General features: G+C 49.7%; 1 protein-coding gene across 3 annotated transcripts in view; it reads left to right on the top strand.

The window, feature by feature from the left end:
* Positions 1-26,022, top strand: part of KAZN (kazrin, periplakin interacting protein) — a 246,363-nt gene that overhangs the window by 176,598 nt on the left and 43,743 nt on the right. The gene's annotated exons all lie outside the window — the stretch shown is intronic.

The raw sequence follows: 26,022 nt of genomic DNA, 5'->3' as shown, positions 1-26,022 counted from the left end.
CTGAGACAGAGCAAGACTGTAAATCACTTGACAGCTCATTTCCTTATAGAAAATATCTTACTCTTGTGACTATATGTTTAGATTAAGGAAGGAATAAAATGTAGCAAGAACTAGGTTTGGTTACTGCGTGTTCCAGTTGTATTTCTTTTTCCTTTAATAAATAATAGCATAAGTAGATAGGAATGGGACAAATCCTGTAGGAAAGGCCCGGACTGGACATCAGTTTCTATCTTTTAAACATCTCAGATTTGGGGTTTTTGGGTGCTGGTGTGGAAAGGAGAGTTGTGGTTAGTGCAGGAGCTGGGATCTGAATTGCAGCGTTGTGCACGGCTCTGCGGGAGGAGCAGCGATGCCCGTACCGAGCGCCATGGCACTGACGCATCTGGACTGGGTTATTTCACCTGACTCTCCGTGAGATGATGGAGAATACGCCTCATTTTCATATCTGCTAAGCCCTTTTAGCCTTCGTTGTCACTGACCCTGGGCTCTGCAACCCTTCGAGCCCCATTCCTGCAGCCAGTGGGAACTTTGCCAGTAATTCCAGCCGGGATGGGATCAAAGCCTTGACGGTCGTTTCCTTTCCTCATGCACGCAAGGATCTCCAGAGCTCTTTGCAAACACCGCTTAATCTAAGGCGCTCTCGTTAGGTGGCTCAGAGGTGTTAGTCTCCGGGTTAGTTTTATTCCCTTGGGATATTCGCTTTACGCTCTGGCTGGGGACGGGAAGCCAGCAGCCACAGCTGGGGCTGGTTTTTTGAAAGACATGGGCAGCTCTTTCAGAAGACCTCCATGTCCACCTCTGTCCTCTGCAAAAGCCACATTTCAGAGGGATCTGGTGGAGGTTACCCGTATTTTGATGCATGTTTAATTTCTTCTAGCACTGCACCCCATGTAGCCTAAGCTGCTGGTTCCCGTTCTTCATCGCTGCCACGAAGGCACCAGCCAGACGAAAGCAGATTGTGCCAAGGCTCCACGGTGCAGATAAGAGTCACGGGATCGAGCCTGTAATAACAGGCTTCATCTTCTGGTGTGGCGATATGTGTTTTAGATGAGTGAAGTTAGAGCCTTGTCTTGCTGCATGCAGCTTCTGATAACCAGATCCATTATCCGAACGTCGTGCTGTTTTTTCACAGCAAATATTTCGGTGGCGTTATGCACGGCTGGGTATTTGCATCGTTTAATGGCAGCTCGGGAGAGATGAGTCCTGCTTCCAGATCTGACAATAACCCGGGATAAGATCGCGGACAAGGCTCTTTCACCTGGGCTGCTGTTTCTTGACCTTAACGTCTTTGCAAGAAAAATGCTACGTGACAGCCAGGGGTTATAGCATTGCCTTAGGCTTGCGCTGTCTATCTACATTGCACAACAACAAGAAAAAGGAGTTATCAGTGTCCCAGGAGGCAGAGAACAACTTTAGGTCCTGATCTTGCATATGCTTATACAGCTAATTAGCTTTACTCAATGGAGCCCATTCAGCCCGTAGCACTTGTCCTTCATCTGTTCAGGACCGAGCGTGTGAATGCTTATTGAAACGCAAAGTCAATTGGCGTATTGTTGCACGTACATTATTTCTTATGCTCTTGTTTGAAGCAAGGAACAGTCTCTCCATTATAGAAACCTTTTTTTTTTTTTTTAAAAAAATGTAATACAGCTATTGCTGTGAAATTACGGGCCCAGGTAAATTTATGCTTTTCAATTCCTGGGTCTGAAATTGCTGAGCTCGGCTGTTTTGGGGCAGGAAACATTTAGCGATATTTGTCATCGCGTGGGTTGGTGTGGCTCCAGACGTGGGTGTTGTGCCAGCTCCGGGACTTTGAGTAATAGACACATAATGATTGATTACCCGATTGTTGTCGGGTGGTTGTGTATCAGGACCTTTCTGTCTTGGCAATTAATCTGCTTGTTGATGAACGCTTGACCAGATCCTGCAGCCCTGCCGGGATCTCTCTTGTCATTTCAGTCACTCGGCAGCAAAAATGGCAGAGGCTTCTATCACACTTTGAACTAGAACTTTACCGATGCTGTTGAAGGATATAGGAGTACCTAAAACCGAGCAAATCCTGTATGCAGCGGGAGAATATGAATGCTAAGTGTGCTGTCCAGATGGGCTCTGTGCATTGAGCCAGCTGGGGAGCTCCCCCCATTGCCGCGTCCTCCCGGGCGCTAAGCCCAGGTCTAAGCCCAGGTCGGTGCACGAGCTGCTTTTACTTTGTTTCTACATTAAAACTACCTTGTGATAGAAATGACCGAGCTTAAAAACCAGAATTTACATAATGATTCTGTGTTAATGATATTAACATAATGGTACTAACAATAGCTTGTTAAAGGCAAATCTGCGGAGATTTCTTTTTCCTTCTGACCTTGACTGCTGACGTTGGACTGGCTCAGTATCGCATTTTTTTTTCCCCACGTTTGAACTTGAAAGGTTCTTTAATACTCAGCTCGATGTTTCTGTTTTGCTTTTTCAATTCCTTATTATTTCCCATGGCTGTAATGCGCGGTGATACCCCGTGCCAGGTCATTTCCAGGACTTGGACCCGAATTAGATTCGGTAGCTGGAAGGCGCCGAGCCTCAGAAATGTTTGTACATGATTCAGTTCCTGGAGGACAAAGCCTCATCCTTGGCTGCGGAGCACCATACACGCGACTCTCCTTGTGCTTCCAGGGACTGTAAGAAGAGAAACGTGGAGGCAGGCTGTTCCCAGGATAGTCCTGCCTAAAATTTCCCACCTGCATGGCTAATTTTGAGTTTTGTCTCCTTTCCCAGCCAGATTCTCTTCTCATCTTTATCAGATGCTAATTAGCATTCGTTCCCACCCAGCACCGGGATGTTTATTAAGGTTTTTGAGAAAGCTTTGCAGTTCTGGCACTGTTGCAACCCTGCCGGTGAAATCTCCCGTAACCCCTTCACGCCTCGGCTCTCCCCCTTGTGCCGGTCTGCAAGTGCCCAGTGACCCCAAATTATTGCATTTCAGCCGTGCTCAGCTCAGGCATCTTGTGATGAGTAAAGTTTTGGGGATAAATAGGGTTACGGCAGGATCTGCTGCTCTGGTGGGACTTCCAGCTCGCTGCTTGCTAGAGATGCTCCAGCTGCGTGGTCCTGCAGAGCCCGGGGAGTCACTGATGTTGGCTGGAGACCGATTTCAACCTGTAGTCTGAAACTCCAATATAAGCTGCTGCCTGCCGGGTCTGTGCTGTATATTACCCAAGTCAGCAGATGCCATCACGCACTTGCTCGCTGTTGCTCCCCGCTTATTTTTATTTGCATGCCTGGGATTCTTGCTTTCAGCTCAGCAGCAGTAAGTGAGCCATTTGCATAATGAATGGTTTAGAAATCTGCATCCCTGCAGTGTCTCCAGCCTTGCCCTTCAGAAGGGCCCGTTTTCCGGGAGAAGGTGGCATAACTCAAAAAGTTTAAATTCCTCTGGGAAATGGAAGTTTGGATGTGCAATATTTGGGTTATTTTTCGGCTAATTTCTCCTGTGGCTACATGGTGCCCTCGCACAGCTCTCTGAGCGCAGTGTCACGTAGGCTTTTGGAGCAAGCAGAGAAAACGCAGCATATTGCTCTGTGTTACAGCTGGGGGGGGGTCGGATGCAGCTGGCTGGGGGAGGTGCGATGGACAAGAAATGGGGGGGAAAAGTGTTGGAAAAGGCGGCTCTGCTCCGATTCCTGGCGGTCGTTTGCTGTAGAAGTAACTTCATTGCTTCGTGCCTTGTTTTTTCATGCAGAGTTGCTGGGGATGGGGGTTGTCTTTGTTCCCGGGTGGGGAAGGCAGCTTGGTTTCTGGCTGCTGCTGTCCTTTGCTCTGTAATAAAAAAGCATGCCAGCAGGTTTAATTTCCTACCTGCATTTCCTTGAGACCCTCTGAAAAACAAACAAAAAAAAACAGGGCAAAAAGACGTTCAGCCCATTCTATGCCTCTTCATTCCTTTCTGCTTTTCCCTGTACCTTTTGCCGTCCTGGCAGCGGTTTTGGCTCCTTCGGGATAAATGTTCATTTAGTGCACCGTTGTCCCCCTCCTGCAGCGATGCTCCCTCCAGGGACGACCCTATCAATAGGACGTGCGGGCTCGGGTGGAAAGGCTTAGCGGAGAAGGGTTTGTGCTCGGAGGAACGTTAATGCGAAAGTGGCAGTTCGGAAGGGGATTTCGGCTAAAAGGGTGAAGAGAGTGCACCGGCGAGATAGCAGCGGAAAGCCAGCATCAGCCAGCATCAAGAGCTGCGTGTCGGCCCCGGCTCGGCGGCGTGTGTGCCGTACAGGGGGTTTCCTTGGCGACTTTTTCATCCGGTCTGCCGGGCATTCCGGAGCGAAATAATGAGTTGGTATTCGGTGCTTGGGAGGTGTCGGTCCCCTCTGATCCGAAAAGGAGGAGCACGGCTTGCCTTAATAGTCCAGGCAAGGCAGGAGCTCTCCTGTGTCCCCATGGACCCTTTTGGGGTGACCCCCATCTGTGGCCACGGAGCTACCAAATACCCAAGACCCCCATGTCTTCCAGCTGAAACTGGGGCATCCCCCAAATATAGTGGGGTACTTCCCCCCCCCCCCAGTGGGATCATGGAGCAGAAAATGGGGTAAACGACCCCAAAATAAACCCCGCTGCCCCCCAAGGGGCAGGAGCCCTTGGTTCTTGTGCACGGGGAGTTTTCTGACATGTTTGCGCTGCCGAGAAGCCCTGCAGCTCGGTGGGTGATGGGTTTCCTAATCGTTTCTAATACAAAAAAGGAGGATGAATAACGAGCAGCGATAACTCTCCTGCAAACGTTAGCATCCCACTCGCTCTGATAAGACGTTGCTCCCTTTTAAGTCCCTTAAAATGTTATCTGTGTTTCCAGGACTCTTATTGCAAAAATTCTGCTAAGCACCAGTTTCTGTTTGTTTTCCTTTAAACTACTTTCACGTTTCTGTTCGTCAAGTTTGTTGAACTCGTAGCAAGCTTCATTTGAGGAAGAGGAGATGAGTGTAGTTGAGTCCTTAATGGAGAACGAATGTGAATCAAAATCCAGGCCAAACCCTGTAATCTCTGCCCCACACAAGAAAGCTCCGCTTCAAGGAATAAAAGTAGGAAAAATAGGTTGGATTTAATTGCTTTGGATGCCCTGTTACAGCAGAAGTGCAAAAAGACGATAAAAGATGCAATTTAAAGCTCAGCAGTGGCGGGTTGGAAACGCCGGTGCTGGTGTGCCGGGAGAGGGATACTTTATCCCCAGCACATCTCTGCTGAGTTAAGATCAATGTTGAGCCATTAAGTTCCTGAGAGCAATAAGAGGCTGGGAGAAGGTCACTTACTGCTTCCCCTATTTTGGATTTGCCTCTGCGCTGCATCACTTGCTCTCCGGTGCTGCAAGGAGGATCCCCTTTCTCCTCTGAGGTTCCCCCAAATAAACCCCCCAAAAATTCCGGGGGGGTGCTCAGGACAGCCCGGCTCAAGGCGCCCGGGGGTTGCTTCACCCCATCGCTGTGGGACAAAATGCTCAGCGACTGAAATAGTAGTGCTGGGGCTGGCAGGGACCACCACGGGGTGGCGGGGACCCCATCTCGCCGCCCGTGGGGGTGAGTAAAGCTCAGGAAGCTGGGCTGGAGCTTGTCGTGCTGTGCGGGCAGAGGTTGGGTAGCACCCGGGGTCTGGCATTAGCATTTCTGTCTGCGGTAAAACGCTTTTGAAGGGCTTTAAAACTCAACGGTCACCTTCTGCTGAGCAACTCCTGGTAGAGTCCTGATGCTAAATATTGTCCGTCCCGGGGGGAAACGGAGCGTGGCGTGCCAACAGCATCCGCAAAACCTGTGGGTACCCCAGTTTGCTTGCTGTCCTGCCCCCCGAGGTGGAAAAAGCCAGGGCAGTGGGAAGATGCTGTGGGAAACGTGAACAGGCCAGCGGCTCTGCTCCTTCTTCCTCTGATTCTTCTCCGGGCTCGGGAGGTTGTGCACGGCTCTGCCAGATAAAAGGCTCAAGTGAGGGAGGACAGAGGAGGGGAAGATGATGAATCTCCCGCACTCGTTATTCTGTATGCAAAGAACATCAAAAGCACTAATGGAAAAGCCTTTTTATATTTTTCATCAAAGCAGTTGTTCAGATTTGGCAGGCTGATTTCTTATCGGTAAAATATTTATGAATGAAGCAGCTGTGGGGTGCTGCTTTAGGAGGACAGCAAGCAAATGCTCCCTCCTTCCTCGGTAAATATGTTTTTCCACTTGGTCCTTTTTTCTCCCCCTCTGCTTTAGTCGTGTTACTTCTGTTAGAGGAACTTGTAGACGAGTCAGGACCGAGTTTGCAAACCGCAGGTAGGAGGGTGTGTTTATTTTTTGCTTTACTTAAGTCAGTCAGAAAGAGAGGGACGGTGATAAACCAGGCCTCAGGGAGACAGATGGGCTGGATGGAGACAGCGACGGGGGTTGCATCCTGATTTCTCCCTGCCAGTGCTTCCACGTTTAACCTGAAAGCCTCTCGACTTATTTCTGTAGCTAATAATTCATCAAGGTGTTTTTTTTTCTGCTAAGAAAGGCGATTGCACTGACCTAAATGAGGTTTATCTTTTTTTCTTCTCTAGTAATTAGACCCACCCACACGTAGGGAGCATGAAGTGATTTATGAAGGTGTTTTGATCCCCGTTTATTAATTCCAAATCTTGATTTATTATTATTCTTTCTAATTTTGCATCGTCACTTGGTGAGTAAGTTAGTTCAGAAAGCACGGATGAAGAGCTAATATTGAATTTCCAGCGAAATATCGGGTGCTTAGAAATAACGGGCTCGCGGAGGGAAACCTGCAGCACTCCCGTTCGTCCGAGGGGTTGGGAAGAGCAGCGGTCGGTATCGGTGTAAACCGCTGTGTCCAGTCTCATGGGCAGTGATGCTCTCAATTTATTTTAGTAAAAATAAACTGCTTTTCCTTCTGGCTTTGTCCAGAAGATGGCAAATCCGATGCCGTTACAAATCGGTGTTTTGCACAGCGATGCTGTTGCTGCCCTTCCCTCCCTGGAGATGGTGGGCAGATACTGCTGTCGCTAGAGATGCGTGGGGCGGCAGATGCGGGGTGCTGAGCTGGGGCGGTGGGGGGGACAGGGGGGAGCTGCTGCGGCTTTGGAGAGAATATGGGAATTCTTGGGCATCTCCGATGGCTCGGCGCGTGTCTGCGCAGTGCGTAAGGAGGAACACAGCTATTTAAAATTTAAAGCTGCATTGCCATCAGGGCATTGTGTTCTTTAAATATAGATCCTTTGAAATGCGATAACTTCCGTCACTGAAGGATAGTAACGGTAATTGTATAAATATTTATGTCATGTAAATTAGCACAAAGCAGCGGTGCAGCACTGGGGTAGTTCTTTGCAGTTTCAAAAAGTTGTCTTGAAATCTCAAGTTTTGACCAGATGTGTAGGTGGATCAGCCCATAAAAATAGGAACAGTTGTCTGAGCTTGTTTCTGTTTTTAAAAAGTGCGTTAAGGCACTGAAAGAGCGTAAAGTTCCAAACGGGCAGTCTGTGAAACAGGAGTGCAGGCTGCTTGCTGCCGAGGTTTGCACGTCCCCTGGCTGGTGCTCGCCGGTATTGGAAGCGGGCACGTGTATGGTTGTGTGCGTAAGTGAAGAGTCCTGGCGAGTCTTCCCGAGGTGCCGTGAAGCCTTCACTTCTGCGTGGCAAATAGGAAACATAATGACATTTTGCATTTGCTCTTTTAATGTTTCTTTTATTTTCTGTGTATTTTAATATTACAGTGCCTCATAGCAGACTTTCTTATTAGATCCTCATGTTGATTTAGCATCTGGTCAAACACCATGTAATCACTCCCCTCTGTCCAAATACCTCCCGGTAAGAGGAGTTCCCCGTTAAGTAGCTCTCGCTGTCCTTAATGACCATCGTACCTGTTTGGTTCCCTTGGTCCTGGTAAAAAATGCCCGTAGCGATGCTTTTCCAGGGACGGGGTGCCAAAGGGAGAGCACCGGTGGCTGTCCCGTTCCCAGCCGCCCGGCGTGCAGCAAAGCCCGTCACTGCAGCCTCCTGCTCGGTGGCACGTCGCCTCTCCCGGTGTCAGCAATGCCGAGTGGGAGCTGTAACGCGTGTCCCCACCATGGCCGCGGAGAGGAGAGAGCCTCCCCTCGCCGAGCCGCCGGTGGCTTGTGCTTAACGGAGAAAACGTAAAACTTTGCACGCTCAGCGCGGCGTTAACTCTCCGGTCCTAGCACGGCTTCAGCAGCGAGCTGGAAGGAGACGGACTATTCATCCATCTGACATCCCCTTTGAATACCGTCATATTTCAGTCCTGTTAAGCCGTTCGGCCGTTGTTTATGAGTTTCGTGCTGAAAGGAAGAGCTGTGCTGAGCCTGCAGAATGCCGCTTTACTTTTGTAACGCCCCTGCGAGAGCAGGCAGCAGTCCTCCTCCAACCCCAAATCCTGCCCCGTGCCCAGCCAAACGCTTGCCCCTTGCAAAGCCTTGCGTGGTCGAGCATCGCCGGCTGCTTGGAAATAATCACAACTTTGTGCAGATCCGCCTGCTTGAGGGAAATACCTATTTATCAGCAGGTAACCCAGTTCCCCCTTCCTTTCTGGGCTGAGAAGCGGGTAACGCAGCCAGTGGGTTCCCCTCTGCCTCCTTTCTTCTGGCCGTTGTCTTGCTGCTCGTCCTTTGCGGAGAGATCGATTGAATTTGAGTTTTGCAGGGGCATGGGTTAGCACGTTCTTGAACCTGCGTGCTGCTTTCCTCCCCACGCTTGCATTGCTTGCATCTGGTTAAAAACGCAGGACATAAGGGCGTTGGCAAACACGGAGAGAAGTATTTAACGCAGCCAGACGTAGTCCCTGAATTGATGTATTCTTCTGAGCTACATCCTTTGCTTTCATTGTAACGTAGCTCGTTAACCAAGGCTAATCAGAAGGCCTGTCCACCAGACGGTGGAAGGCAGCGTGAGCGCAGCTCGTGCTGGCAGGAGCTATGAGCTGGCCTACTTTCAGCTGTGGGCTGAAACGTAGCGTGACAGCCCTTCTTACTCTGTGCAAATTTTAGGATGCACCGGTCATAAGCCGACCGAACAGGACCCACCCGAGCTGCGCGATGTGCTGGAGGTAACCCCGGTCCGTCCCCGCTCTCGCTGCAGCGATGGAGACGTGGCCGACGGAGCTGCTCCACAAAACCGCCCAGCTCTGGAGGGCAGCTTCAGCGTGGGAGCGTGAAAGTGGGACCTCTGGGGTGCTCTGCGGAGGGAGAGGAGCAGGATGGATCCTCGCTGGCAGCACTGGCCTCAGTAGCAGCTTCCCCAGCCTGTGCTTTGTTAGTCAGGAGTTTTATTTCTTCCAGTTGGCATTCCTAAACCCCAGGGTTTTCTCGTATCCATCTTGTTTGCACGTGTTTTCCTTAGCCCGCGGGGAGGAAAAATACTTTTCTGCTTGTCTCTGCCACGTCCCGGTGCCAGCTTGGACATCTGTGCCGGGGAAACCAGGGCACGGTGGCGCTGGGACTGGAGGTGGGTGGAGGGTGCTGCACGGTCGGTCGTGTCACCAGCCACAAAAATTGCATTGAGCTGGGAAACCGGAATTTTCAACCAGGAGCCGGCGGTCCCTGCTCGCCCGCTCTGAGGGCACCAAGCAGCAGCAATATTCAAGTCGCACTTTCCGTCTAAGCATCTTGCAGCGAGTTTGCTGGATGCGGACGGGCCAATTGAGATACTGCACTCTTTAAAAGAAGGAGAGGCGAACCCCACCCGTGGCACGGTCCCACCCGGTGAATTTGTGGGAGCCTCCCCAGGCAGCTGCGTGGCTGCGGCTCGAGCTGCCGACCGCGCTCTGTGCAGGAGAGGGTTGCACTGTTTTTATTTTGGGGCAGGGAGCTCTCTTCCTTTCCCCCTCTGCAGGCTGTAATTCCCTGGCATTATAACATGTCATTTTTCTAGCATACCTGAGGAGCTGGAAATAATGTCTAAGCCTAGAGGAACAGCAAGGATGGGACCTCCCAAGGGAGGAGAGATTAGGGCAAGGAATTCAAGTTGTCATTTATTTCTATTTTCCATCACTCCTAGCCTGAAAAAAATGGCTGCATTCCTGGGGATCCCTTTATTTTACAGCTTTGAGCTTGTGTTTTTTTAAAAGCAGGCGGATGCTGCCAGTTCCCATCACCTAATCAAAGCTCCTCTGTCGAAGGGCCAGTGTCAAACGAGCCGGCGGTCTCGTTATTACATCCCATTATACCCTCCGGCAGCGGCTGTACTTTATAACCGCCCAGGAAGGCTGACAGGTAACCAATGAGATGCATATTCCAGCGACAACCTCCTGCCCCCCCGGGGAGCCGGGACCCTCTTCGGTGCCGGAGCCGGGTCTCATTGTGGCTGGGTGCTTCCCGGGGAACAGCTGGAGCCATTGTCTGCCCGGCTGCCCCTCAGCCGCTGAGCACAAGGCCATGGCGCAGCGAGGTTTGCTCTTTTGTTCCCTTCTAATTTCATTGTCCGTTCGGTATGGATTGCCATTAAATGCCTTGTGCGTTTGTTGGCTTGATGTGAAAAGGAAGACGAGTCTCCCAGAGACACGGGGACGGCTGAGCCGGAGAGATGGAGAAGAGGGGGGTGAGCTGGGAGTCTGGGGAGGGACGGGGGGGAAATCTGGCTAAATAATTTTATTGTTGCAGCTAGGTATTGCACCTCAGCGCGGCCTGATGGTGTATTAATTCATACCTCATTTTCCTGATGGGATCCAGCCCACAGCCTTATGACCACCACCCTTAAATCAGCGTAACACAGCACACGTGCTGCCGTGTCTTGGGCACCAAAGGAAAAGGAATTGTGTTGATTTTGGAGCAGTGGCTTCCCTCCATCCCTCCCCGGTGCTCGTTCGTTGTGTTTTATTGTTTGTCACGATCAAGTGTGGAGAGACTGAAATATTTGGATATTTTATGTTTTCGGGGCTCATGCCTGGGGCAGGGTGGGAGCGTCAGGCTGGATGTGGAGGGGTGAAGGATACATCGGGATTGGGAGGGGTTTTGGAGTTGGCTGGGGCGGAGCATGGTGCCTGGGATAACTTGGTGGGTTAGAGTTATTTGCTGGTTTATTACTGAGTTAGTTTGTGGGCTGTTTCTCTGTTTTTCTACTTTTATTGCAAAAACCAAAGCGATGCCAAACTTTGGACCAAACTTCTGGTCCGGAGGCAGGTGCTAGTCAATCCAAGGATGCTGAGGCATCAGTGAGCTGCAAGCAGCGTGTCCATCCAGGCACGCAGGCCGGGGCGGGGGGGGGGGGGGGGGGGGGGCAATATTGCCTGCAGCATCTCATTTCTGCAAGGAATTGAGATGTCATTATAGCAGCCCGAATAATCGGCTGTTAGCGAGTGCTGGGCAGCCTCGGGTGAGACCCGTGCATCAGTCTGCGCCGTGTGCTCGGGTGGTTTTAAGCATCGTTTGGTCTGAGCCTCTTGCTGCGGTGGGCTGGGAGTGCAAGTTCAGGGCTGCAGCACAACGGTGCAAAGTGAGCCTGTGGGCAAGGGGAGACTTTCTGCCATTAAAGTGAGTTTTGCCCTCCCCTGTCGCCTCCTGGCTCTGGTGGATGTGGCAGCCAGAGGGGGACGCCAGGAGCACGTTTTATTCAGCAGAGGTTGCCTTCAAATCCTCCAGGCCCTGAACGTGAGGGCTGCTAAATCACCTGTTGTTATGCAGAGAACAAAGCTGTCCTCCATGAACAAAGGAAAGATAAGGGTCTGGAACTGGGGGGGAAGGAAGAGTATAGCAGTGGGAAGGAGATGGTGTCCCCCCGGGCGAAGTCAAGAACTGCCAGCAAAGCTGCCAGGACTCGAGGGGTGGAGAAACATCCCAGCGTGGTAACTAAAACCTCAAGTGATGACTAGATCCATCCGGCGATGCTCCAAACAGCACCCGGCCACATGCTGCAGCGTCTAAAGACCAAGGAAGAGCCGCATCCAGGCTTGGCTGCAATTTGGGTTGAATATTGCTCAATTCCTTCGAGACTGTCCTGTGTGGCCGTAAGGAAAGAAACGGGGCGTAGACCCGGATTTCCCCTCGGCATGCCCGCGTTTGCTGATCTGTAATCATGTTGCCTGATGCCAGGCCGTCCGGCGGGGCTTTGCTCGCAGCCCCTTTGCAGCTCTTAGTTCCGCAGCTCAGCTTGCGGTGAAACGATGCAATCGAAACCCCAAAGCCGATTTCCCCCAACAGCGTTGTTCGTGCCACCCGAGGTTTTCCTGCAAGCCGTTTCACCTCCTGCAAGCTAAATCAGCAAAGCAAGAGATGCTTCTAATAGCCTTTTGATGCTAAGAAGTTAATCCCTTGGTCCCAGCCTGGCGTAGCTGTTGGACATGAACACCATGCAAACAGCCGGCAAGCGCGCTACGGCATGGGAGCTGCTTGAAACCCGGTCTGGACGTGGTGCGCAGCGGTGGGCGAAGTCTTTCTCTTGCGCTTCTGCAAAGGGCTTTGCTCCCCGACAGTGCTATCTAAATAATATTAATAATTAAGGGCTCAAGCTGGGCGCGGATATGCTTCCCAGGGACTGCCGCCCTGCACTTAAGCAACTGCGCCCAAGCTGGCAGATGCCACCTCCTCTGCTTGATGGCCTTGGCCGTCCCTGGCAGCGGCACATGGGTCGAGAGGAGAGGCAGCGATCGCAGCGGGAGCCCTTCTCAATATTTAAAGACTATTGATGGGCGAGTCGGGATGGGATGTTAAAAAAAAGAAATGTCTAGACGTAGCAGAAAGCGGAGAGGCTGCTTTCCCTCTGTGCATGAGGTCCGGCAGGAGAAAACAAGCTGCTTTATTAATTTTTCCTTCCTTTTTCAATGAAAAAGTTGGGGTTTTGCCCTATTCTGCAGCCCAGTTGACGATGCTGGGGGAAGCGCATCGTGTTGCGGGAAAAACTGGTTCTAGGTGCCTCCAAATCTCTTGTCTTCACCTGACCGGGCAGCAGTGGGACATCTTCCCCAGCATCTCAGATGTGAGAGGAGCGCTTCAAGTTTTGCTGTGTTGTCAGCAATAATTAACAGAGAAGTGGGAGGAGGACTTGCGAAATAACTCGGGAAACGGCTCTTCGAGGAAGAAGAACACGTTTCATGGGAAGAGAGAATCATTAGTCTGGAATTAAAATAAATGGCTGTTCCTGTAAATCAAAATTTCAGGTGCAAAAGCAGACTTTAATTTCTTCTGTGACTATTGCAGCAGCCAGTGTTCCAAAATAAAGCTCTTGCAATGGCAGTATCATTTGCGGTCGCTGTGATTTGGATTATATATGTTAGAGAAGAGAGAGGGGCGGCTGCCGAAAGCCAGGTGTAAAAGGCACTGCGGAGCATCTTTTAAAGAGGAGGCTTTTTAAAGTTGCTGTAAAACATAAGGATAAAAGAAATCGAGCTCATTTTTTCTCCAAGGACCGTAACATCCTTTAAGGTTTAATTCTGCTTAATATTTTGTCTGTCCTCTCTGGGCTGCGCTGCTATCGTTTAATCTGTTACAGTACGGTTTTGTGAATTTAGAGACACATTTGAGGTCTGGGCACGCTCGCTCTCTCTGCCCTTCCCCTTGCCACGCTGTTTTTTTTGGTGGGAGAGCAAGAGGCAGGATTTTAGCGTATATATTAAATAACGAGAAGTGTCCTGCTTAGATGACTCCTGCCTACCCTGAGTGACCCTTTGCTGCGGTTACCTGTTCAGATGATCTGTGTCTCTCCGTGCTATCAGGGCAGGGAGCCGAATTAATTTCATGTATCTGTCTCTCCTGTCAATATTTGTGTCAGGAAAGCACTTGTGCAATTTCTTAGAGAAGTCACCGTCTCCCTTCACTGACCTTTTATTTCTTCTGTGGATGGAGCGTTTCTTCTTTAATATCCTCTGCAATCTTTGTTTCAGCCGCCGCTTATTCTCTTACCGCTTTTTATGCACTCGCCTATAATCTCCCCAGTTTGCATCTACATGTTTCCTCAAGTGCTTCCCCGCTCTTTAACCCGTGGTTCCGCTCTTGCATGGCAATGGCCCATGCTGCGTAATTCTGCTGAAGGGCACCATTAACAGTTGAGCGTATTAATTTATTTTAAAACAGTTGTACTGCATAATTGCACTTGTCTTGAAGCAGAATGCGTACTGTCCAAAAGCGTCTCGCAGCCTGAAGAGGCGAGATGGCATCGCACACCCTCTTCTCATACCACCTTCCATTGACGTAGCGTCTTGCTTTTACCCATCTCCAAGTCCCTTGGAGCTACTGGAGTGACATGAAATCAGCCGTTGCCTTTGGACCCGTTTCCAAATCAGAATGACTGAGTGACTGTAGCGGGACTGCGTTGCATGCGCGTGTATGTTTTATGTAGCTGTCCCAACAGTGCTGCAGACCTGGTGGCACCACTGCCCCGAGAGCTGGTAGGCCATGCAGAGCTGCGTCTTTAACTTTCAGATCACAAATTTCCTAGTAAATGCTTTCTGTTTTCTTTCTCGGGTCTTTGCTCTCTATTATTTTATTCCATTTATCCTAGTACCTCGGTACCAGGTTGATAGGTTTCTTACAAACACCAAAGAAAGAAGGCATAATGGACTGTACTCAACATTTTTGGTAGAGAAATGGTTGAGGCCACCTGTTTTTTTCAGGAAGAAAGAGAAATTATTGGCTCTTCATTAAAATTTTAAAGCAGTAAGGTTTTGTTGCTCTGGTGGCCATCCACTGGACCCAAACTCTCCTGGAGCTGTGTCGGCCCTTTTTGCCCTCTGCATGCCGCGCATTCCTCGTGTCCGGATGAGCTGGCGTCTGGGAAGTCTCATTAGTTCCTCGTGACCCCCCTGGCTTTTCTCCATTTTCCCAGTGTGTCCGTCCTTAGAGGAATTCCCCTTTGCTCTCTTGATTCCTGTGTTCCGCTTTTGGTTTAGGAGAAGCAGCCCTGGCAGAGGGCAATGGAAATAATTTTGATGACTTTAATGGAATTAGAGGAGCTGACAGGAGTTTCCCGGGTTGCTGATGGGAACAGACCTCTGTCTTCTCGTTCAGCATGTTGATTAAACCCCCACCCAGTAATCACCACACGTTACCTTGCTTTTGTAGGCACCCCGGCATGGTTCTCCAACGGCAAATTTACAGCCCAGCGAGAGCACAGGGGGGGAGACTGTGCCTAAAAATGCCCACACTGGGTTTCTTACGAATAGTACTTGAGATTGTTAAGATGGCAAAGTGGAGACCACTAAGCAGATAAACACTGAAAGCAATGATGATTTGTCCTTGAAAAGCTCCGTGGGCGGTTTGTGAGGAAAGGGGAGATGCATTGACTTGGACAGCTACTTACAGAAAACAGATGTGCAAGTTAGGAAACACAAGTGATAAATCTGAACCCATATGGCAGCCCTCTCACGAGCATTTAGAGTCACAGCCGGCCATGAACGGCTCTCAGTTTCTCTTCGGAAAGAACTCGCCGTCGCCTGTAAAACACGAAGACGGTTTTGTTTGTGCCCCCGCCCCCAACCTCCACTCTTCTTGGATGGAGCGACCTACATCCTCCAGATGTTCCCCGTGCACCAGGTAGGGAGGGAAGAGCAAGGATGTGTATCATTGGGACAGGTTTATGGTTTTTCCTTCACAAATGCCAGGACTGAAGGCACGAACAAGTAGTGCAGGACCTGTGCCGGTTTACGTAGCTGCTGGTGACTGGCACTGGTGTGGGTGGCTTTTGGCAGCACCCATACTTGGGTTGGATTTGAAGCAGTTGCAAAGTCTCGTTTCTTGCAAAAAAAGGGACTTCTTGAGTTGCTGTCTCAGGGCCCTCCATGGCTTCTCTGCAAGGCTGGGGGATTTCTGCTCCCTCTCTGCCAAAACGGGCAGGACCCCTTGAGCGATGGGCGTCTTGGAGGTACCTTCAGGAGGACCCATGTTCTGCTGTTTTGGATCTCAGCCCTTTTTCCGTTTCTTCTTCCCTTCCTCAAGCTTATAAAGAGGCAATTTCCAAGCTAACTATGGACGTGTTATTTTTCTCATACCCATCTGAAAACTGCTTTTCAAGCAAATTAGGGGCTTAGTGGGCTGTGTAACCTCCTCTGTGTTGGAAAGCCTCTTCTGCAGTCCTCCGCCTCCTCTCAGCCCGTGGCATCTCCTCCTCATCGGCTCTTCTAAAGTCCTTTGTATGGGAATCTAATGGGTTTTATCGGTTATTGTCTTAAGTGCACGGTCTATGAAATTAGAGTCCTTTCCCCACAATATCATAAGGAGATTAAAAAGAAAGCCCAGATTTATGGGAAATGGAGAATGAATACATTTATAACCTGAAGAAAGGCTGTAGAAATGTATCATAAGGAGCATTTTAAACTTTGGATCCCAGTTAAACCCAATGATTACCATTCAAGAGTGGGGTTTTTTGTGTCCTGGGATTTGCTCTGTAGAGATGACCGTGGTGCAGGTCCCCTGGTTTTTATCATTACCTTGGTCTTGCTGCTCATGCCCTGGCCAGCTGACATCCCCGTTACAGCAGGGCTGGGCTGTTGTTTTATTTCCATCTCCTTTTTGATGTATTGCTGCACCCTAAATTAATTTCTTACCAGTCCCATTTGCAGCCCTGTTGAGCGAATGGGTCTCTGGAGGGGGACTACATTGTTAACACTGACGAACTTCATGATATAGCCGTGCACAAATGGACATAACTAAGAAAAAGAAGTGCTGTGAAGTAATTAAGGAGTCTGGTGCTCTTTGCAGCCTGGCTGAAGCCCACGTCCTCTTCCAGTGCTTGCTGAGAGCCCTGGTTTGGAAGGGAAACCATAAAGCACTTACTGAGGCTGCAGGTAGGAGGAGTGGTGGGGAATGAGGTCCCAGGCAGAGTTCTGGCTTGCCAGGGTTCATGGTTATCCTGCAGCAGCACCGCCCAGAGTCAGACACTTGCTTGGAAGCACAGGTGGGGTCATCCAGGGACTCATTTGCGGAGCAGCGGGTCCCTACTGTCCTTAACTGCCCGTGAGCATCTCCCTCCCCTGGGCTCTCCGAGGCGTATGGTTTGTTTTGTGGCTTTCGCTGATGGGACGGTTTTGGCATGGAGCGAGCAAGATCATGAAGGTTGTCCTTCCACCCTATATATGTTGGTTTGTTTTTTTTTTTTAATATATATATATATATGCATTGGTCTGTTGAAAGTCTAATATGCTGCCACTGCTGTGCTGGCCAGAATTGCCTTGTCTACTCCTGCTCCTCTTCCATCTCCCTGTGTTAAGTTACACCTTGTCCCAAAGACCGCGAGTCGTTTGGAGAGAAGCCATCCGTTCATCTCGCAAGTGCCCTGCTCAGGCGTGTGAGGCTGATACTCTGCACGTGGTCCTGTGATGCTTTGGAAAATCCCACCCGTGGTCCTCTGGGCTGCTCTTGGGACTAGATGAGAAACGCACGTGTGTGGCACTTGTGAATGAAGGCGTATTAAACTCAGAAGCGATGACAGCCGTGCCAAATTACCTGTTAAAATGACCTCAGTAATTATAACAGGAGAGTCGAATGAGGATAACAGGCTGTCTAATAGCATAGGCGAGGCTGTAATTTTCTGAATGGAAGACCTTTAGAAACTTGCAGGGCTAAGGACTTGTCCGCGAAAGACACTGGGACAACTGTTTAATAAACTTGGTGAAACCCTGTTAATTAACACATTTTTAAAGACAATTTAGTGCTCACTTCAGATAAAAAGTGGTAGCATCTTCAAGAACTGGTTAACCCTGGCCTTTTCAGATAAATTTCTGGTAGTGCTGTGTTTTCTCAAGGTTTGAAGTAGGATTTTGTAACATGAGGGAAGACTCTTCTCTTGTGCTTTGTTTGCGTTAGGCAGGCTTAAGCCTGACTGAAATATCCCAAGACCCCCGAAGATCTGGGAGCTCAAATTCCCCTGGCGTCTTCGGAAATCCCAGCTGCTGTGCCTCCTGCCAAGTATAAGTTTAGATGCTTTGCAGATGGCATTAAATCAAAACACTTGCAGTCGGTCCTTTCGGGTTTCATTTGTTAGTGGCAGCGGTTCGCTTAAGGGCAGGGCTGACTCGTGTCCTCTGCATCCCGCTTGGCAGCGGAGCTCGGGGGGCTTTCTTATTTTGAAGGTAGCTAAGGAGGAGAGCAGTGCACGTACAGAGATCGGTGCCAGCTCTCTCCAGCCTTTAGAAGAGCAATTGCTGGTGGCCGATGTCCTGGCCGGTGTAAACCTTTGCTCAGGGTTGGAGCTAAGTCCTCGGCAGAGGTCTACGGGGTTTGGTGGACTCATCCTGGAAGCAATGCCTCTGGTACCACCTGCCTCCGCCCGCATAGAGCCTGCTTTCTCTTAAGCTTTCTTTTGCAGTGGAAATGGTAGAAAAACGTGGAAATCCTGCTGTTGGGGAATCAGCATTTGCTGTTGCGGTTGGCATTGCCGAGTGCTGTTTGTATTGATTGGAGCGGAGGCAATTAAGAGACTCCCACTGCTTTCACTGGAGGTTTTTCTGCATAAGGAGGCTTGAAGCAGAGGGGAGGACCATTACAGTGTATAAACACCGCGCAGGCAAGCGGATGGGGTCTAGAGGCATCTCACAGCCTTGTTGAAGCCTGAAATATTTCTCGCTGACTGGCAAGGGGGCCAACAAGAAGCACATGTGTCTCAGCAATGTGTCTCGTTGGCTTTGCAGCGCGTGTCCAGGGAAGGTGCCCTCACCTCCTGCAAGGGGTGATGAGATGTGGAAGTGGGGCCGGACCCCTCCTCACCGGGCTTCCTCTTAGGAGTTTTCCTGCAATGCAAATTTCTCAAAAGTTCCTTACTCCTGGACTTGTTCTTCTTAAATCTGCCCATATCCCCTGCAAGTCCTTTTTTGTGGTGGAAAACTATTTCTGTCTGTGAGGAAGCTGAAGGCGTGAAAGGGTCGTTTGCACAGGAGAGAGGAGTCCCATAGCATATAAATTGTCTGCGTGGAGATTTGTGTGGCGTTGCTTCCTTCTCCTCCGTCCTGTGCTCTGGGTTAAGCGTTGGCGTTGGCCACGGCTCGGTCCTTGGCTGCCGGGACTTTGCTTCGTTCCCAGCTAGGAAATAGTTTCCTGTGTTTCCTGGCAAGAGTTCACGAGTGTGAACTGTAAGAATTCGGGATGGGTTTGTAGGAAGTTAATTTGATCACTTGGCAAGGGAAGTGGGGTAATCCAGTTCTCATGTGGCTGTTTTTTGGGTTGTTTTTTTTTTTTTTAAATCTGTGTAATTTTGTCTCAAAAGAAGAGAGTGGCAGCAAAGGAGCTTGGTTCTCAGTGCATTAACGTATCCCTTACTGTCTTGATGTCTTTAACATCGCTCTTTAAACATGATATTCTGCAGTGGCCCTTAGAGACTCCAAATCCTGTTTAGACAAAGTAAGCCTTGATGAAGCTGGACGTTTCTAATTCAGTAACGTGGCTGGGAGAAGGCTAGTGTGAAAATGCTGGAGAAAAGAGTGAAATGTGACCTACTCTCACTCATGCTGCAACATCCCCTTCTCTCTTAAGCAGGATTACTTGCTGGAATTTCAAAATTTATGTTTTATTTAGTAGTAACGTGGCTAGACTGCTCCTGTGATGCTGACAAACTCTTGGAAAAGGCAGCAAAGCCACAGGTGTTCCCCAGCAATGCCATGTTACGGGAGGTAGGCTGTAGCCTCGGGGGCTCGTGCACGGTTACGGTCCCATGAAATCAGTGAGAGCTGGTGGCAGTGGGGTGGGAAGAGCTGGAGGAGGGTGTTAACGGGGCAGCGATCACCCCTCCTGGCTTTGGAAGAGGAAACACAGCCCCGGTGCCGTGCTGGATCGGGCAGGTAGGATGTGACTCTCCGCTCCTCCGGAGAAAGGAAGTTTTGAAATTGAAGAGGAATTGCAAAAATGCATCTACTTACTTGAAGCAAAACAAATCAAACCACCCAAACTGGGTCTCATTTTCACATTAAGATGATGCCTTTGCTTTCAGTTCTAGTTCTGCTGGCATGAAAACTCGGTTGCTGCTATAATTGAGAAAAGGTGGAGGAAAACATGTTTTCTTTTATTTTGCCTTCTTGAGCATTTGACAGCTTTGGGTTCGTATTCTGATTTTTTCCGCTAAGGATTTAGTTTCCTTTTAGTAAGGGACCAAGAGATGGGGGTAACACCTGTGAGCGCTTAAAACTCATCTTAGAAACTGAGGATGGCTTTGTAGCTTATTATAGAGCATAAGAGCATCCAATTTATTCTCCGAAGCTTTCCCCTTTCTGCTTTGATCAGTGCCAGAAGAAACTCTGCCCAAGTCCGTAGAGCTGGCAGAGCAGCACTGAAGCGAAAGAAAGCAAAATACAGTCTGCACTCAGTGCTGGTCGATCCAAAGGGCTAAAACCAGGGCAGGTCTCTGGGCTGTGCAGAAGGGGACCGTGGGGAAGGGCTCAGTGGCCTCAGCGATGGCCAGCTCCAGCCAGAAAATATAAAGTACCAGCACGCTAAGCTTCTTGGTTTGCTCTAAGCTGTTTATTTTGCTGCTGAAGGATTTTATAATCTATTTGGCTGAGTGGAAGCAGCCAGAGAACATCATGGTCTGAAACTCCCTCCTACCTGTCTTAGATATAGATATATATGCACATATATACGTATGCGTGTATATATAAAAAAATTTACTAGGTGTATATTTACTAAAAGCATGTGCATTTACTGATGTGGAGCGAGGGGTATTTGTCTTCGATAGCACACTGGGACGCAAAGCCCAGGTCCGAGGCCAGGTCAGTACAAAGCAGGAATACAAAAAGCTTTCTGGAAGGCTGGCTCACATCCATTATAATATTACTAAACACCATAATCCTGTGAGCCTTCGCTTCATAATACGATAATGAGTTATTCAAGCTAAGGCAGGGTACTTCGGGGAGGGACAGTCCGAGGTTTGGGGTCTTTTTTTTTTTTTTTTCCCCTGCTGCTGGCTCTCCCTCTTGCCATGGCTGAGCCGTTTCTCTCGGTTATTCTCCATTCATAAGATGCTGCAGCAGTTTCAGAAGTTAACATTTTTGAAGGCTACAAAAATGCCAGTTTCTGAATATTACGTGCCTTTTCCGGACAGGACAAGCTGTTGTACTCTGTTCCCTGAGATACCAGCTTACCCCACAGCCCTTAGGTCTTCTCTAGGAAAAAACCCAGGGTATTAGCTAAGAAACAGCCATGCGCTATTGGAGTTTGGGGCTGCGCTGAAAGCTCAGCATGGGCGATGGGAAAGGCGTTCCCTTGGCCACGCGTGTGCCCCGCTCCGCGTTAGCGCCCGGCAAAATGATGTTGTTTGAATAAAAAATGTTGGAAGCATCTTGCAGCCACCTCTGTGTCTCAGGTCGAGGGCTGCGCGTGTTTCTTGGAAATCCTAGCGTGAGGAAGTTGTCGTGCAAAGTGCCAGGACTGCTGAGGGGGAGGGAGACGGTTCTTGCTTGCTTGGAAAATAAAGCAAGAATTAAAAAAAAAAAAAAAAAGAGGAATGTGCCAGCCATTACTTGAAAACTCATTAACTTTGGTTTTGGGAGTACTTGACAGCTCTGGGCTATATTCAAAGTAAAGGCAGATACTCACATAACCCCTCCACCCCGGAGGGGAAGGAAGGCTGGGTGCTATTTTATTGCAAAATACCCTTTATTTTTGATCAAAGAAAGGTTTAAAAAAAAAAAACAAAACCTTTCAAAGTCAGGTTTGTCACTGGTTTTTGTTTTGGTTTGGTTTTTTAAAGCCCTTTGGATGGGGATGCGGCTGCATCCCTTGGCCCACCATACTGCAAGGCACCACTCTCCAAATACTGTTGTCCAGCAGCACTAGGACGTGTATTATTAACTATCAGTGGCAACTTGGAAGCTGATGAAGATCTCTTTATTATTTTACAAGCACAATAATTGCCACCTAGAGATGTTTGCCGAGCTGAAGTGCTCTGCTCCTCCTTTGGATATACAGGATACACACGTTTGTCCTCAGTTGCTTGAGTATCGTCTGCAGAAACCAAGATTTCTCCCAGCACTCTGAATATCAAAGCATCACCTTTGAAGAGCTGTTTAAACCGCTTTTCTTCTCCCCCTAATTGTCAATGCGAAAGCCGAAGAAGGGGCAGAAGAAGAGATATGGATTGATTTGCTCCAGCACTTGTTAATTAACGTTGCATTGAAGGAACCCTCCGCTTTGCTCCCTGGGAGAAGACAGCCCGTCGTCACGCCGCGACGGCTCGGGGCAGATGTCTGCGGTGGGGGACCGCGCTGTCGGGGTCGCAGAAGGAACCTGTACCCATCTGCCTTATCAGGAGGTGCTGTCAGACGTGGGAAAACACGAGGGGTTTGTCTTCACTGTGCTGGGTTTAACCTGTTGTGTGCAGGCGCGTCATGCCGTTGGTACACTTTTCCCATGGAATTTGTCTGCTTCTCTTGGAGGGGGGAAATTTCTGATGGAAAATGATGGACAAATGACAAAGTCATTGATCCAAGTCTGGCTGGAAAGCAATAAGTGGCCGCTGGCAAAAAGCAAAGAGTTGTTTTCCATTCTAAAAATAATAACATCCAGGTAAATCTGAACAGGAGTTGTTTTCCCTATCAAAAATAATAATTTCCAGGTAAATCTGCACAGATGTATCGCTGGCATAGGAGGGCGATGGTGCGCGGATGTAGGAACAGCAGCATTTGCTGTGTACAGATAGGAGCATGGGAGGGAGAAAGAGAAAGAAATCCGGTGCTTTGTCTGTGGCAGGACTGTGGGAAGGGCACTCCTGGATGTCATTTTTGAAATGCACGTGCTTTGGCCAACCGCTCCTGATAAGGGGAGCAAAAAAGGAAGGGTTTTATCCAGATGTGCAGCTGCTGTCTCCCCTGGCAGCGCATCTGGGGGCAGGGGTTAATGCAGAGCATGGAGGTCGTCTCTGGTCCCCCCCATGTTGGGTGGCCAAAAGGTCCGCTTTGTGGTCGCATGGGCTCTGCCATCATCCTCCTCCTGAGGCCATCACCCTGGCACGCGTGTCCCGGTGTTTTGGGCAGCCACCGAAAAGCTGCCTTGGGCACGGTGGAGCTGGAGGAAAGGTGGGAGAGCCCAGCCCAAAGCGGTGGTTGAAGGGGACAGGCGGTTTGCAGAAGGTGGCACGGGGGCGAAGATAAAATGCTCAGGTTGGGACAGGGCAGCGCTTCCCCACCACGCCGATTTTTCTTTCTTTCTTTGTTGGAATATGTGTGTTTTCTGTTTTTTACCTCTCCTTGTCTTCCTCGGGGGGGGGGGGGCACAGCAGGTGATATGTAAAGGGATCCCTGCTGAGTTTGGCTGATACAAATCTTGACAGCACCGAGATGTCTCCACCACAGAGTGCACCTCAGCTGCTGCCAAGGCACGGAGACACGGTGGAAACCGAAGGGTGGGTGAAAAGCCCCGTGGTTTTGGGTAGCTGAACTCCTCCTTCTAGCTTTTCCAGGCTCTGCATTCCGTGGCAGCATGTGCTGTAGGTCTGCAGATGTAAAGCCACTTGCTGGGTATCACCTTTGGGTGGTGCCTGCGTTGATCCCATCACCGGCATCTCGCCCAGCGTCGCACAGTCCCATTGCAGGGCACTGTCACCATCCAGGTGGCACTTTAAATGCCAGTTCCAGCTGAATGCTGACATAAATACACCGTGAGTGCATTTTTCTCTCTGGATTTCAAAAATGTGGTCTTTGACGTTATAGCTCACAAATGAGCAGATCATGGTTCCTCCGTGGTATTGTATCTCTTATCAATTTATTTCTCATTAAAAATTTTATGCTCGGCAATAAAAGTCAATAGCGAGAAAACAGTGGAGCTTTATAACCTGTTAAATCAGGCCTCTGCTTATGTATACGGCCGCCTTAGGCTGTCGTTGGGGTTTAGAGTGAAACCAAATCAATCCAGCGTTCCCCCCATCCTGCAGCTGCGCGATGCTCGATACAAAAGAAGGGGGGAAAATCGTTGCATTTCAGTAACTCTTAGTAAAGAGTTTGGCGAGTGGGAGGGGAATCGATCTCTGGATGATCTGCGTTACAGACAGCTTGTTTGGTTTTTTTTCTTCTTTCTTTCATGAAAAGCAAAAAGAGGTTTGGGTTTGAGGGAGCCTAGAGTGAAAATCTTTTCAATTAACAGTGGATTAAGCGCTGGAGCGGTGCTTTAGCTGGAACAGCAGAAGACTGTGCCTTGTTTTGCTGGGCAGCCAGGCGGGCTGGTAATTATTGTTTGTGAGGGCAAGAGGGTGCAGCGGGGTTTGTCCCGCACCCCGTCCCTTTCCGGCACCGGACTCGCCCCTTACAGCATTTGCTCCGCTTGTGCTAACGGGAATTTATTCCCCCTGTTTTTATTCTGGTCAAATCTCATTCACTGCCAACTCCAAGTTCAGTTGGTGCCCTCTGCTTTCGGGAAGGGCTACGCTGAATCTCGCCATCGGGGCTCGCTGGGCGGGAGCGGGGCGCACCCCGAGCGATGCTGTGGGAGGGAAGGTGGTGCCTCGTGCCGGTGCCAAACGTCCCCGCCGCGTCCCCTCCCTGCCATCGATTTGGCTCTGTCGCATCTGGAGGCTCTCGCCAGGGTCCCGCTTTGCTCTAAGTGCAAAGGAAAGGAGAAAAATCAATTCCCATCAGCTGAACAGTGCCCTTTGATTTATTGCCGGCGGAGGAAGAAATTCTTTATCTCCTTCTCCTGGAAGGGATTGCTTTGCTGTTTGTTATTAGCGAGCGATGCTGTAACAGCCCCCTTCCTCTGAACCTTGGTATTTTGATAACCTTTACCATCCTGAGGACATTCTCTCTCCTGTTTTTACTGCGAGAGCTCTTTTTTGACTAAGTAATTACAGGTATTTAATTATTTCTTTAATTTTGAACTGCAAGGCTGCGCAGCCGCTATCCCTGCAGAAGCAGAGCGTGTAAAGGGACTTTACTTTTATTTCAAACACAAAGGGACACTAAGACGACAATAACGCGCTGGATGGAGCCGGTTCACAGCCATCCCCAAAGGTCCTCTGCTGACGTACACACGTGTGGTATTTGATGGCGTTTTTGCAATTAGTACCTTGCATGAGGCCTTCTCATAGCGGCAAAGCCGTTCAGCACCCGCGCGTAGGTGAATCGCTGTGGTACTGCTGTGACAACGCTCTGGTCGGGACAGACGGACAGCGGTCTGGGGGCATCTGGACTGCAAGCGGGTATTTTCCTCCCGTCGTTCAAGGGATGCTCTATCCAGGGAAGAGCGTGCAGGTTTGGAGGCAAAAAGGCCTCGTTTACGAGTGGCGTCCAGGGAACGTGATGGAAATAAGTGGGAGGAATGGGCCTGAAGTTTTTGAGAAAGCCTCAAAAATCTCTCTCTGTATTTTTTTCTGTGCATCGTATGTGGTACTGTGTAATTTCTGGCGTTTTTCAAACGCTCACAAGTGACAGATACTTACGTTTAACTTGTTGCCCCTGTAGTCGCCCCCATGCCACGTAGTCATGAAATTATTCCCCCACGTTTTATTGCTGAAACAGGAGGATGGTGCACGTGGGCTGGTTGCAGTGGCTCTGCCTCTGTTCTGCTCTTCAGAAAGGATAGCAAGAGCTTTGGGTGGCCTGGTCGGATCTGCAGGTAAACCTTGAGGGCACATCCCCAAAATGCACCTAGGAGCAAAAGCTTGACAGTTTATTATTTTTATCTTTTTTTTTTTTTCCCTCAAAAAAGTTTCCTGTAGCAGCAGCTGGCACTGGAAGTCAGCATGCACAGTTCACTTGCACGTGCATCCTCGGCGTGAATTTGGGGTGGGGGAGAATAAACACCTCTTCAAATAGACTTGGTATTCAATAATACTTGACAGAAACGTGTGTGTCCCCCTGCACGTCTCTCTAGTACCAGGGTGGCGTCAGCTCAGCTGGGGGCTCACCAAAGCCCCTCTATTTAAGGGACTATCGAGACCTTCCCCAGACCCATATTTGCTGGGTTGAAGAGGAGTTGGGGGCTCTGGGGTCTTCTCTGAAGACGCTCCCTGCAGACACAGCTCCCTCGGCACCACCGGCTGCACTCCCCTCGCCTTTGGCTGCCTCCCCCCTCTCCTTTGGGGCTGTTGAACGTATAAATCGCGGAGCGGCGTGCTCTGCAGTCAGCCCTGCTGAAGCCACCATGAACCAATGAGTCAATACAGGTGTCGAG

Source organism: Aptenodytes patagonicus, chromosome 19 (assembly GCF_965638725.1).
Source record: "Aptenodytes patagonicus chromosome 19, bAptPat1.pri.cur, whole genome shotgun sequence".
Lineage (NCBI taxonomy): Eukaryota > Metazoa > Chordata > Aves > Sphenisciformes > Spheniscidae > Aptenodytes > Aptenodytes patagonicus.
Note: the sequence above shows the minus strand (reverse complement) of the source record. Positions and strands in the feature narration are given on the sequence as shown.